Source organism: Symphalangus syndactylus, chromosome 4 (assembly GCF_028878055.3).
Source record: "Symphalangus syndactylus isolate Jambi chromosome 4, NHGRI_mSymSyn1-v2.1_pri, whole genome shotgun sequence".
In the NCBI taxonomy this organism is placed as follows: domain Eukaryota; kingdom Metazoa; phylum Chordata; class Mammalia; order Primates; family Hylobatidae; genus Symphalangus; species Symphalangus syndactylus.
The window spans coordinates 64,745,684-64,760,595 of NC_072426.2; the positions used below are offsets into that span (position 1 = coordinate 64,745,684).

Genomic DNA, 14,912 nt, shown 5'->3' on the forward strand with positions numbered 1-14,912 from the left:
TCCCACTCTTCCCTCTAAACCTCTAGTGCAGCTTTTTAAAGGCGTCCTGTGCAGCCTCCAACTTTGGGGAAAGAGAATGCCCAACTCCCGCTCTCCAACTACCCGTACTGCCTTCTGCCTTTTCCTGTGGTCGCCTCCAAACTCTGCTTCCCTGGTATCCCCGCCCCGACCTGGAAGCGAGCGCCCCCGGCTGTTCGTGTCAGCCCCTCGGCGCCCGTTTGCAGGGAGCTCTGGCTCCTCATAGGATCCAGCTGCGGTTCCCATCCGTCCCCAGCCCTGCGGGGCACACGCGCGCGTGCACACGCACGCGCTTATACTTCAGCTCACACTCGCGCGTCCTCACTCCCTGCACCCCACCCTACGCGCCGCTCCTCCGCGGGGTGGGGGGTGGTGGGGGTGACGTCAGAACTGCAGTCCAGAGGAGAGCGGCTGGAGAGGGCTGCGCGCTCCTCGCCCAGCAAGCGGGAGGCGCACTCGGGCCGCCGCCGCTCCCGCGCTCCTCCCTCTCCTCTGCACCCACTGTCACGCTACCCGCCCGCGGGGGAGCCTCGAGAGCCTCCAGGTGAATTGAAAGTCGTTTCCGGGGGAGGACGGAGAGGGTGCTGCAGTCCTGGCATGCCCTGAAACTGCAAGTCGGGCAGAAACGACCCGGCGGAGGATCAGGGCGCGCAGCGCCCTGCGCAGCATCCCCGGGCTGCCAGAAGAGTCCACCACTCGGCGGGCAGCCGAGAGCGGCGTCCGGACCTCGGCCCCAGACTCGGGCCCCCGGCACGCTCGCCCGGGAGACACCCCTTCCCCCTCTTGCGCATTTCGCAGCTGCGCTGGTGTGGGGCATGAGAGCGAGGTGGCTCCAGGTCTCCGCGGAGCAGCTGCCAGTGGGAGAGCGAGGAGAGGCGAGGGGGCGGCAGCCTCGGCCCGAAGTAAGTGCAGCAGAAGTTTGCGTCGGTTGCCCCGCCGCTCCCCCAGCGCGAGTGGGAGGCACATTTCCCCTCCTTGGATAAGGAAACCAAGGGGAGACTTACAAGGGAGCCTTGCGCGGGAGAGCAAGTGGGCGTTTCGAGAGAGGGCAAGGACCCCCCAACAGGAGGGCCAGGCCGGGAGGGGTCCCGGTGCGGTGATGCGGTGCCTCCTCCCAACTGGGAGGAGGGACTGGAGAGGAACCGGACCCCGAGGATCTTAGAAAGGGAGGGATGTGGGGAGAGTGAAGGTGGAGGCAGTCACACCTATCCTGGTGACCTTGGCGTGCCCCCCTGGAGTGGCGAGCCAGGGGCTTACATAGGCGCGACTAGGATGTTGCCTCGTTTTTCACTCGGGTCTGCGAAGAGGGCATTGCTCTTTCTGAGGGCTGGAAGACAGGGGCAAGGGGAGGGAGAACCGGCCCCGAGACGGGCTGGAGGGTGGGGACACTGGGGAGTTTGGAGCTGGGGGTTCGGAGTGGGAGGTTTGGGTCTTCTGAGACGCTCCAGCCTCTACGGAGGCGGTAGAGGTCGAGGGAGGAGGCGAATGTGACGCTTCGGGCCGCTACAGTTGATGTTGGGCGCCTTTGGAATCTGGTCATTAATTCTTGTCATCTGGAGACTTCGCGGAGGGCGACAAAGCCTGGGAGCAGGGTGACCCCCGCAGCGGCCGGCCTTCCGGCTGGCTGCCCTCCCCGACCGCCGCTCTCCCCGCGCCGCTGCCGGTCCTCCGAGACCCCGGACTGTCCTGAGCTGCTTCGAGGGCGGGCGAGACCCTGTCTGTTCAAAAGAGACCCTCGAGACCCTCGACATTCTGCTCACTTCTTTTCGGGAGCATGTTCAGCTCTTTTGGGTTCTCTCCTTCCTAATGGGATTCACCCAAGGAGGTTTTCTTCTTTAACTGACCCTACTTCTAATAGGGGAAAAAAGTTCCTGGCATCTGCGCTCGTCCTAGGGTCAGAGGCCTGCAGAGGGCAGGCGAGGACGGCGTGGGCCAGCTCGCCTAACCTGCTCTCACCTGGGGAGGGTTCTCAGGAATTTGATATTAAAGTTGATGAAACGATCCTAGGAAAGTGGCGAAGGCATCTTCTCCGAGAGTAGGAGTTTCTGTGCTTAGGGAATGGAAATCCCACTTAGCTTCTGATACCAAGGCTACACTTCGGAGAGAGAGGGAGATAGTTAATTCAAAACTGATGCCATTGAGTTGAAGACAAAAGTCATTTGTAATGCATCCTGGTCACCCAATTTCACTCCATTTCCCCGAAACACTTTATGGGGCCCAACTATGTATGTGCCAGACGTTGTGCTAGATGCTCCTGCAACAGAGATGATTCATGTGTGGTCTCAGCACTTTGGGAGCTTACAGTCTATGCTAGCAGTGGTTTGGAAAGAAGGTGAAGATACTTGCTCTACAGGCAAGGGCAGGTGCTACCTGGTTTTAACCACAATGACTCACACTCGCAGCCCATTAAGTGTGCGGACAAATATTTGCAAGACGGTATCCTCCTTGAAGGCGGGATACTGTCATTCATCTTTGATTCCCAGAGACCACCACTGCACCTGCACATAGTAGGTCATCAGCAAGTACTGTTAAATGAATAAATGAATGCATGAATTATGCATAGTTAAAAGTAACCTAAGGAAAGCTATCATGCTAGGGGAACATGTCAAGAAGAGACTGAAAGGGAATTGGAGAAGGCAAGAGGGAAGAGAAAATAAGGTTCATGAACATTCGAAAGTATATATCCTTAAACAAGTGTTTGTTTTCCATCTTTATGCAATGGAAATTACCAGCACCCATCTCCGTTCTCTATGAAATACGTGCATCTCTGAACACTTAGATTGTAAATGCCATTTTTGGAGCGAGTCTCTTACCATCTGGTTAACTTACCATCCGGAGATCACAATGCCCTTCTCATGTGGCTGTGTTGATAATAAGATGATTGGAATGTGTCTAGGTAGTGAGGCAGATGGGTGAAAAATACTTTAGGATTATAAGAATTCCTTCACGTATCTAATAATATTTTGCTACTAATGGATGAATTTGTACCCTTGTGCTTTAAACGTACTTCATTTAAACCTGATTAAAATATGCATATATTGATTTTACTAGTGAAGATTAAACACATATATGCAAGACTTTCCTTAGTTTTATTAATTGAGCCCAAGTTACTATTGCACTACGGTAGAAGGTGATAAATTCCAAGGTGAGTAATAAGGATTCCACCCCCCTCCACCCCCTGCCAAATTTAGTTTCATTATTCATTATTTCAGAAAACTAAGGCTTCATAGCTTTTTAAAAGTGTACAACAAGGCCGGGCACAGTGGCCCACTCCTGTAATCCTAGCACTGTGGGATGCTGAGGTGGGCAGATCGCTTGAGCTCCGGAGTTTAAGACCAGCTTAGGCAACATGGCAAAACTTGTCTCTACCAAAAATACAAAAAAAAAAAAATTAGTTGGCATGATGATGTGCACCTGTGGTCCCAGCTACTTGGCAGGCTGAGGTGGGAAGATCGCTTGAGCCCAGGAGGTCAAGGCTGCAGTGAGCTGAGATTGTGCCACTGCACTCCAGCCTGGTTGACAAAGTCAGACCCTGTCTCAAAATAAAAAAAAAAAAAAGTGTACAACAAAACTACTTACTTTTGCACTGCTTTTTCAGTGTTTATCAATGATAATTATAACTCAGTAATTTGAGTCAAGAGATTATAGGCATTAATACTGGTTTTAGTTTTTGGAAACTTTTCAGTGCTATGTGATTTGGGGCCGTTTGTAGAATATTTGTAAATTTTATTTTCTCTACTTACAAAATGAGATTATTGTAATTACATGATTTAATTAAGCACTGAAAATCAAAATATGTTGATGTAGAGCATTGCTTTGTTTGGGGCTTTGTATTCTGTCGTTAATGTCATTAATTTAGTATACCAACACTGAGAAGCAATTTGTAATTTGTGAATAGGAAAAAAATAGTATATTTTCCATTATTGAGTATCTTGCAGATATTTAAGACATCAGAGCTCTAGGAAGAGTATTGTGATTGTGGATAATTTATGGTGGCTCAAAATTTATATTGTAGAAGTAAATGTAAAGAAATACTAAAAATGGTAGCTAAATGTTGGAATTCTTTAACCAAACATTGAGATGTTTCTTCTGTGGTAGATATTTGATTTGGATTATTTCCAGAACTGCACTGTTAGGTCAAATGACAATTTGAATGAGTCTTGCAAATTTGGCAAGAAGCACACTCTAGGAGGCAGAAGTTTATTTTGGAAATTTAGTTAAGGGACAGAAATGCTAAGGTTATAGGAGTGTGGGGTCATAGATTACCGAGTTTAGAAAATATCTGGCCTCATTTTGCAGATGAGAAAACTGGAGCCAAAATAGTGAAGGGTCTACATTTCCCAGGATCACATTCAAATGTTCAAATGCATGAGTCCCTTATGTTGCCCACCGTAGGCTTGAGAGAAAATCACACACTAAGGATACCTAAACCCAGGGGCAGTCTAGTGGATCGGCTATCCTTTTTTCTTTCTTTCTTTCTTTTTGAGACAGGGTCTTGCTCTATCGTCCAGGCTAGAGTGCATTGGTGTGATCTCTGCTTACTGTAGCCTTGACCTCCTGGGCTCAAGCAATCCTCCGATCTCAGCCTCCCAAGTAGCTAGGACTGCAAGTGTGCACCACCATGCCTGGCTACTTTTTGTAGATACAGCCTCCTGCCTCAGACTCCCAAAGTGCTGGGCTTACAGACATGAGCCACTGCACCTGGCTGGGTGTGCTATCCTTGAATTTGTCTTTTTTCTCATTCTATCCAGCTCACACTCTCTGGTTGCCTCCATCTCTGAGAGCGGTCTCCCATGCCAACCCCTTACTTTCACTGCTCCTGCTGCCTGATCAGGTCCTTCTGAGGACAGGGCAGCAAAGGACTTTGTTGGGGTCCTGTGGCTTCCAGCCTCAGACACAGGCCTGGTCCTAGGCAGAGCTGTGAAGTCAGTGAAGCTTGGACTGGGTGTTCCCCACATCTTCTTTCCTACATGTGGACACCAATGTACATCAAAGAATCACAGTTTCAGAGCCAGAAGGGACTGCAAAGACCATCTGGTTCATTTTAGAGATGAGGGAACTTGGGCCCAGAAAAGGTTCTGTAGTGTTCATGACACAGCCATGGTCAGGATCTCCTGGGTGGTGTTGGTGCTCCTTTTGACTGCTTGTGCTCTCTTCTCCATTGGATGGTGCTGGCATCTGATCACTCCATAAAGTGAGCATGTGGACTCTGGAAGGAGGCACCTGTGTCAAGTTCCAACCCTGTCTCTCCCCACCTATGCAACTATGGGCAAATTAGTGAAGTTGTCCAATACTTCCCTTTCTTTTTCTTTTCCTTTTTTTAGAGACTGGGTTTCTCTTTGTCACCCAGGCTGGAGGGCACTGTTTCAATCATAGCTCACTGCAGCCTCGAACTCTTGGGCTCAAGTGATCCTCACACCTTGGCCTCCCAAAGTGCTGGGATTACAGGCATGCGCCACTGTGCCCAGCCATCCCTTTATTAATAATTTTTTATTTGTTTTGTTTTATACTTAATATAATTGTTTTTCCTCCAGATCATAAGTTTTAAGAAAGGAAGGAACCAAGTGTTTCTTGCTTACTACATGTCTAAGACCTAGCATACTGTTTGGCACACAATGGACACTTGATGAAAATTTGTTGAATAAAGGAATGAATGAATAAAAGAATGATTGAGTGAAGTACGCATCACTTAGATAGAACTGGAATCTTAATCATGAGAGCCACAGCCTTCTAAAGATTCTAACTCTGAAGTACTGTTTCCTTTGCTAACATTACTTTCTGGATAGATGTGACCCTAATATGCCTGCTCCCTGCTTCTCTCACTTATTCCTTCTCTCAGTAAGTGGCAGCCACATTTTTGTGATTACTTGAGCCAAAAACCTTGGAGTCATCTTCTCACAGAAAGCATTCAACCCATTAACCATTCCTGCAGCTAGGCCTTCATTATATAATCCAAATCTGACCAGTTATCACCACATCCCTTCCTGGCAGCCGAGACCAAGCTGCCATCATTTCCCTGAATTATTGCAGTGACTTCCCAACCTCTCTCTGCTTCCATCCTTGTACCACCCCCAAAGTCTAGATTCCATACACAGCCAGAGCAATACTACTAACACATAAGGCAAATAATGTGACTCCTCTGCTTAAATTTTATAATATTTTCCCATTTCTCTCATAGTAAAAAAAAGCCCTTACAATTACAAATAAGATTCTACATGATCTACCTGCTCTGACATTCTGATTTCTCTACAACTTCCCTCTTTAATCATCATGCTTCCACCACACTGCCATCTTCCTGTTCCAATAACACACCACACTTGCTGTCATCTAAGTAACCTTGAACTTATCTTTGAACTTCTCCAGATAACCTGCTTGACTCCTCCACTTCCTTCAAATGTTTTCTCAAGTTCGTCTTTTCAATAAGGTCTTTCTTGGCTACACTATTTTAAATTACATCCATCTAACTTTCTATCCTTTTTTGCATTAATTTCCCTTTTAGCTCTTTGGCTATAAGAAATTCCATACATTTGATTCACTTCCATCTTTTGTTTCTCTCCCCTACTAGAAGGTAAACTCCATGAAGGAAGAGATTTTTTTTTTTCTGTTTTGCTCATTTCTGAATCCCTAGTGGCTAGAAAAATTCCTGCCCCATAGAAGGTAATCTGTAAATATTTCTTGAATAAATAAATGGGAATAAAATAGTACCTATATCATAGGGTCTTGTTACGATTAAATGAAACCATGCACATTGAGTGTTTAGCACAGCGCCTGGCACTTGGTACATGTTTATTTAGTATAAGACATTATTATTATGGTGTCATCTCAGTTCTCCTGGCCTTTTAGTCCCTCTTTTGGCCAGAATTGTGGTCAGAGGCAGAACTCTTCTAGAATCCCTAATACTATTTTTGGAAACGACTTTGAAGAAGTCCCAATGGCTGTTTACATCTGCTGCTGAAGATAAGTAGGAAATAAATGCGGTTATCTCTCCAAGATATGGCGTAATCCTTTCTGTGAAATAATTTCTATCTTAGGGATGCTGGAAGGTTGTGGTTGTGCATTTCATCCTCAGAGTGAGAGAGCCACATTCTCTCATGATATCCATGCAAGTCCTCCTCAAATGGGTTGGCCACCTGTGTTGGGTTTTCACAACTTTCCTGTCTCTCACTTTTGGGTTTGCCTCTTGCTGGTCTTAACATAACCGTTCTCACTGATGGCCTCCTGAACCAACAAAGTTTAGCTGGAGGAGTTATGAGGTCGTATCAAGTAACCAATGAAGCATTACATGAACAAATAAAAAATAAATAAAATGACCCCTGTAAAGCCCTCCCTAGGGCTAGTAATAACTTATATAAATAGCCTAAATAAATACTTCTTAATTGCTTAATAATAGCCTGTAGCTATTTAAATGCCCTGTTGTCTGGGTTGATAGGATATTTTCACAGCTTTACCAGGACATCGTGAGCAGATATTGCGTGTACATGTTAAAGTTTAGTATCTTATTACATTTATGTATAAATTAGCATACTATACAGCTTGTAATTCCTACTAGCTCAAAGCAGTCAAATTTTAGGAGTTGACTCCACAAATAGCACCTTCAGTCCTGAGTGTTTACATTGGTTTTGCTTTACCAGAGAAAAATGTCATGTTGTGCCCATTTTTCATGCTAGAAATAGAAAGAGAGCCTTGGGTTTAGTACTTGTAGGTTACCAGATCTTTTCTTAGCATGCTCCATGACCTTGTCCAATTTCCATTAGATTACTGTGGCTTTTCTGGAGCCAGGAAAAGTTACTACAGCAGCAAAAATGGGGCCAACAACCTTGAAGTGCAGCATATCTATGAGAAATTCGTTTTCTTGTAACTGTAAAAGAGATACAGATAGAACAATTCTTTAGGGAAGTGGGAGAGAAGAGAAGAGAAGAGAAGAGAACAGAGAACTTGGGGTGGGTGGGAGGAATTTGGACTCCAGATATAATCATACAATGAGACAATGAAATGAAAGAGGGAGTGACTTTCTAAACAACTGGGGTACACATTTTTTTTCTTTTGCCTAGTTCATAAACACATTTTATTCTGAACATTCTTCATAAGTAGGTTGTTGGGAAATATTTTCTAATAGAAACAACATTATATGTGGAAGGTAGGTTTCCAGCTGCCTTGGGGAAACCTATTTAATTTATGGCTGAGCATTCAAAAATAATACTATAGTTTGCTTTTTCATATGGGAAAATGAGTCTTAATTTGTAATTAATAAAATCTTAATTGCCATCATGTTACACCATGAAGATTCAGGTTGGGCATTTTTGTAAGTAATCTCTTCCTTGACTCCTTGTTAGTTTACTTAACAGAACAGGAGAATACAAACACATAAATATATTGTATTTTGTATGTGTATGATACATATATAAAAATATCTATATAATCACTCTACTGAATAGACAATATCGAATCCACTTTATTTGCCACTTAAAAAATTAACTTATAAATAATATTAAGTTAATAAAATGTAGCCTCCCGAGTAGTTGGGACTACAGGTCCATGCCACCTCGCCCGGTAATTTTTTGTATTTTTAGTAGAGATGGGGTTTCATCGTGTTAGCCAAGATGGTCTCAATATCCTGACCTCGTGATCCACCCGCCTCAGCCTCCCAAAGTGCTTCTGGTTGCCTTTTTTTGCCCTCTGCATTCTGGTCCCTTCGGCTCCTTGATGCAAAGTGTGACCAGCCCTCCCCCTAGTGGTGATTAGAACATCTTCCCTCCATGCCCTGGTTAATGCCAGGAACTTGTTTTCATCTGCTACAGTCCTGGCACGTGGGCTGGGCGCTTCTCCTTCTCAGCAGTCTCCAGAGATCGGGAGTGGAGACCCTCCTGGCAGTCACCTATATGTATAGAGCAGATGTCCCAGCAAAGAAAGTACAGTGTGGGAGTTGTGGAGGGAGGATCAGAGAGAGTCACTGTGAGTCTGAAGTTTCTTTTCTTCGCAAGAACGGGACATTGCCCTATGTACTTCCTGATCTGCCCCTAGCTTTATATCATGGCGTTCCATCTGCAAATTCCCTGTGGACTAAAAATCTGATTGTAAGTTTCTTCCCTGCTCTCTGATTTCTGAAAAGTACAAAGACGACAAGATTTTCGGAAGGTTTTTATTTAGAGATACGCTGGCGCTCTGCAGTGGAAAAAAAGCCCTGATTTGAACTGTTTGCCAATTTCTGTATCGTAAATATTTCTGCTGTGGCCAATTACAACATGACATCAACTGACTTACAAAACTCTTAAAAATTTAACAGTTGGCTCTTGTGAATATGTACAAACTGGCGCCCATACTGCACTGTTTTCACCGCTAACAATGATGTAAAAGAAAGGGTATGTTTTCCTCTTGTTCTTTCTCCTCCTCCTCCTTCCCTTTTCTTCTTGGTAAATGTAGAGAAAAGGTATAGATCAGGGGGTCAGCAAACTTGTTCTATAAAGGCCCAGAGAGCAAACCCATTTTAGACTTTGCAGTCCACACTGATTTTTGTCACATATTCTTTTTTATTTTTAAAAAAGTCCTTTGAAAATGTAAAAACTACACTTTTGTTTTTGTATTGCCAAAGAGCAATACAAAAACAAAAACAGGTTGAGAGTTAGATTGGGTTTGTGGATATTCATTTGCTGATTCTTGGAATAGAACATCAGGGTGGGTCTTTGGAAACCGAGGACTGTTGTAATATATACAATATACTATATATCTATATAATATATATGTGTGTGTACTATATATTATGCACACACATACACATATATGCATGTATGTGTGTGTGTATCTATCTATCTATCTATCTATCTATCTATCTATCTATCTATATAGATATATAGTGAGCTCAGTGGTGAATAAGGAGAAATATGACCTCAGGGTTTCTTTTTTCTTTCCTTCTTTCTTTTTTAAAAAACAGCTTTATTGATATATAATTCATATAGTATAAAATTCATCCACTTAAAGAGTATAGTTCCATTTTTAAAAACAAATTTATAAGGTTATGCAACTACCACCACTATCTAATTTTGGAACATTTTCATCTCCCCTAAAAGAAACTCCCCTACCTATTAGTTGCAGTTCCCTTCTTACCTTCCAGCCTGTCAGCCCCTGAAAACTGCTCATCTACTTTCTGTTTCTATGGATTTGCTGATTTTGGACATTTCATATATATGGAATCATAACAGTATTTATCCTTTTGTGATTGGCTTCTTTCACTCTGCACAATGTTTTAACTGTTCATCTGTGTTGTAGCATGTGTCAATAATTCCTTTCTTTTTACTGCCAAATAAAAGTTCATTGTATGGATATACCACATTTTATTGTCCATTTATCAGTTTATGGACCTCTAGTTTGCTTCCATTGCTTGGCTATTATGAAAAATGCTGCTATAAAGACTAAAATACAAGTCTTTTTATGGGTATATGTCTGTATTTCTCCTGGATAGACACCTAGTAGTTGAGTTATTGGGTGATATGATAACTATGCTTAGCATTTTAAGGAACTGTCAAACTAGTTTCCAGAGCAGCTGCATCATCTTACATTCTTGCCAGCAATATGAGGGTTCCGTTTTCCTCACATCTTTGCCAATAGTTAACCCTTTTTTTGAGTATAATCATCTTTCTGGATTTGAAGTGGTATCTTGTGGTTTTGACCTGCATTTCCCTAATGACTAATGAGGTTGGTATCTTTTCATGTGCTTATTGGACATTTGCATATCTTCTTTGGAGAAATATCTATTCAAATTCATTGTTAACTTTTAAATTGGGTTGTCTTTTTATTATTGAGTGAGTTGTGTTCTTTATTTTAGGTACAATTTTCTTGCAAACACTTTCTCTCTTCCTGTAATTTTTCTTTTCAGTTTCCTGATGGTTTATTTTGCAACACAAAAGTTTTAATATTTTGATGAAGTACAATTATCTGTTTTTTTTGTCGTTTGTGCAACAAATGCAGATTCATTAAGATTTATTCCTGTGTTTTCTTCTAAAAGTTTTGTAGTTTTAGCTCTCTCTTAATTTGTCTACACTTTATTTTAAGTAAAGATTTTTGTATATGGTGTGAGGAAGGGATTCAACTTTATTTTTATGCGTGTGGATATTCAATTGTCCCAGCAACATTTGTGAAAAGTAATCAAATTTTCTTGATAGCCTTGTTGAAATCAATTGACCATAAATGTGAGGGCTTATTTATAGAGTCTTAATGTTATTTTATTGATCCATATGTTCATTTTTATGCCAGTACCACACTGTCTTGGATACTATAGCTTTGAAATAAGTTTTTAAATTGGAAATTGTGAGTTATTCAGCTTTGTTCTTATTTTTTAAGATTGTTTTGGCTATCTCAGTACTTGAGTTTCCACATACATTTTAGGGCCTGCTGCTTATCAATTTCTGCAAAAAAGAAAAAAAAAGAGAGAGAGAACGCCAGCTGGGGTTGTGGTAGGAATGGTGTTGAGTCTATAGATCAATTTGGGAAGTAATGTCATCTTAACAATATCAATTCATTTGATACATGAGCATGGTATGGCTTTCCATTTATTAAGGTCTTAATTTTTTTCAACATTGTTGCGTAGTTTTAAGAGTATACATTTTACATATATTTTATTAAATTGATTTTTAAGTATTTTATTTTAAATGCTGTTGTAAATGGAATTGTTTGCTTAATTTGATTTTTGAATTGTTCATTGCTAGTATATGAAAACACAATTGCTTTTTTTTATATTGGTCTTGTGCTCTGCAACCTTGCTAAACAAGTTTATTTGTTTTAATAGCTTTTTGGTAGATTTTTTAAAGGATTTTCTCTATACATGATCATGTCATCTGTGAATAGAAAGTTTTATTTATTTCTTTCCAATCCAGATGTGTTTTTCTACCTCCCTCCCTCTTTACTTCCTTGCCTAATTGTCCTGGCTAGGTCCTGTAATACAAGGTTAAACAGAAGTAGCAAGAGTTAGAAGTAAAAGCACCCAGTCTTTCACCATTAAGTATAATGTTAGCTGTAGGTTTTCCACAGATACACTTTATCAGGTTGAGGAAGTTCTCTTTCTCTTCCTACTTTGTTGAGTGTTTTTTTTTATCATGAAATGGTATTAGATTTTTTGAAATGCTTTTTCTGTATCCATTAAGATGATTATTTGATTCTTATTCTTTATTCTATTAATATTACATATTAATTAATTTTTGATACTAAACCAACCTTGCATTCTTGGGATAAATTCCACTTGGTTATGTTGTACAATCCTTTTCATATGTTGCTGGACTTAGTTTGTTGAGAATTTTTGTCTATGTTCATAAGAGATATTGGTCTGTAATTTTCTTGTGATATTTTTGTCTGTTTTGGGTGTCAGGATAAAAGTGACTTTCTCCTTCTATTTTTAATTCTTAACACTGCTGTTCAGGCACTTTTGGGACATGTAAGGTGAAGGGAAGAGAAGGAAGTCTAGGGCTGATAATGAGTTCCAGTCAGCAGTATGGAAGAGGGGAGGAAAACCCTAAATAGATTCTATAGAGGGCCAAAGATTCTTGGCTGCCACATGGACACCAGGTGGGGACCTGTTATTGGGTATACCCTATGTAAAGAATGTGTCCTATTCTGTTCTTTTTATACGCATATTCATTCAGAATATTTATTGATCACCTGCTATCTAATAAGAAGTAAACTTATTACCAAAAAGTTTAAATAGACCTGACTCCTGTCCTATGACAGCATATAGGTTAAAGGGGTAGGAAGACACAATAGAATAATTACAAACTAAATGTAAAATTACAGCTATGATTTGTATGATGAAGGGAAGATTCCTGGTGCTGTGAGAGCCTATAATATAGGGGTTTGGTCTGGTGTTCTGGCAGTGGGAATAACATACCCCAAGTCCCTGCTTTAGGAAGAAGTGATGGAAGGCCAGTGCTGGGGGAGCACAGAGAGCAGGAGGAAGGGAAATAATGGGAAGGAGAAAGTAAAAAGAACCAGGCTACCTGCGGCCTGGAAGTCTGGTGATAGGCCCATGTCATTATCCTCAGAGCAGTGTGTTTTCACTTTTAAAATGTCTGTTTCTGAAGAACTGGGGACCATTGCCTAAATGAAATAACCCAGAAACAGAAAGTCAAATACTACACTTATAAGTGGGAGTGAAACAATTGTCACATACAGGGTGGAATTGTAGACACTGGAGACTCCAAAAGGTGAGAAAGTGTGAGGGTTGAAAAATTACCTGTTAGGTACAATGTTCACTATTTGGGAGACGTGTCCACTGAAAGTCCAGACTTTACCACTGCACGATATATCCTTGTAAGAAAACTGCACTTGTACCTCCTAAATCTCTAAAATAAATAATTTTTTAAAGGCAACAATTAAAATGCCCTTGTCTGGATTCAACAGTCTTATTTTGGTTTCAGGTTTTCCTTCAAGAAGGAAGTGTCATTCACTATTTCTGCTCTTTCCATTCCAGTTTTTTACATTTTTGAGACTCAAAGTGGGGGCAAGAGAGAAATGGAATTGAATGAAGGATTTAAAAATTGCTTTCAAAAGGCCGATCATAGAGGGAAGGAAGGGAGAAAAGCAGGGTGTATTAGTCTGTTTTCACACTGCTGATAAAGACATACCTGAGACTGGATAATTTATAAAGAAAAATAAGTTTAATGGACTCACAGTTCAATGTGGCTGGGGAGGCCTCACAATCATGACAGAAGACAAAAGGCACCTCTTACGTGGCAGCAGACAAGACAGAATGAGAACCAAGCGAAAGGGGCTTCCCCTGTAAAACCATCAGATCTCATGGGACTTACTTATTCACTACTATGAGAACGGTATGGGGGAAACCACCTCCATGATTCAATTATCTCCTACCAGGTCCCTCCCACAAGATGTGGGAATTATGGGAGCTACAATTCAAGATGAGATTTGGGTGGGCTCATAGCCAAACCCTATTACAGGGTTAAGTTTATTGAACAGCAGTAGGAGAAGGAGGGTACACACATCTGTCTGGTCCAATCCCCTAATTTTACAGGTGGATGCCCTGAGGCTCAGAAGCACTGGGTGACATCCTGGCTCTCAAAGCTTGAGGTGACAGAGCCAGAGAGGGAGCCTCAGCTTCCTGGCTTCCTTTTGAGTGCTCTTTCCTCTGACCCTCACTCTTCCCCAAGCTGAGCTCTGAAGGACAGGAAGAGTGAGGGGAAGACGCCAAGTAGAGGAGGCACGATATGTACAGGCCTTGAGGCAGTCTTTGCGGAAGGCCACTCTGGTTGGAGCACCGTGAGTGACCAGAAGATGGTGAGAAATGCAGTGGAAAAGTTAGGCAGGGCCTTAAATCCTCAAAGAGGAGTGCAGATTTATTCTAAGGATGGTATGAGGAGTTTTACAGGGGGACTAATGCAAAAAACATACATGGATTAAGAAGATGACTCTTGCTAGTTTATGGAGAATGGATTAAATGGGGCCAGACAGAGGTGGAGAGTTGAGGTGGGAGTCTGTGGAAGGCAAAGTGGTGAGAAGTGGACAGACTAGAGCTTTGTTTTGGAGTTCAAATTGCCAGGACTTCCACATCACCTTTAAGGCATTCCTAGGAATTTCAAGAGGAAGGTGGCTATGCCTAGACTAGAGAAAAAGGGCAGTGTGGATCCTCCTCTAGGCAGTTGGGTTATTCCAGAAGCAGATGTGTTGGCTCTTTCTGAAGCTCTGGAAAAGAGTAAAGTTTTCTGTTGAAGTGTTCATGGCTTACCCTCCAGATGTTTTGACTGGCCGTTGCCCCACCAGCCTGCGGCCACGTGATGCTTTGGTTATCTCCTCTCAGGTATTCAGCTATAGCAGTAGTGGAGGAAAATTCTCCAAGAAATAAAAACTTTCCGGTGGGTGCAGTGGCTCACACTGGTAATCCCAGCACTTTGGGAGGC

The 14,912-nt window shown here is 42.3% G+C and overlaps 1 protein-coding gene across 1 annotated transcript in view; it reads left to right on the forward strand.

The window, feature by feature from the left end:
- The first annotated feature begins 438 nt into the window (after nucleotides 1-438).
- KIAA1217 (KIAA1217 ortholog) overlaps nucleotides 439-14,912 on the forward strand; it is an 888,358-nt gene continuing 873,884 nt past the window's right edge. The window contains exon 1 of the mRNA XM_055274883.2: nucleotides 439-920. The gene's annotated coding sequence lies outside the window, so the exon portion shown is untranslated. The remainder of the gene's footprint in view (nucleotides 921-14,912) is intronic.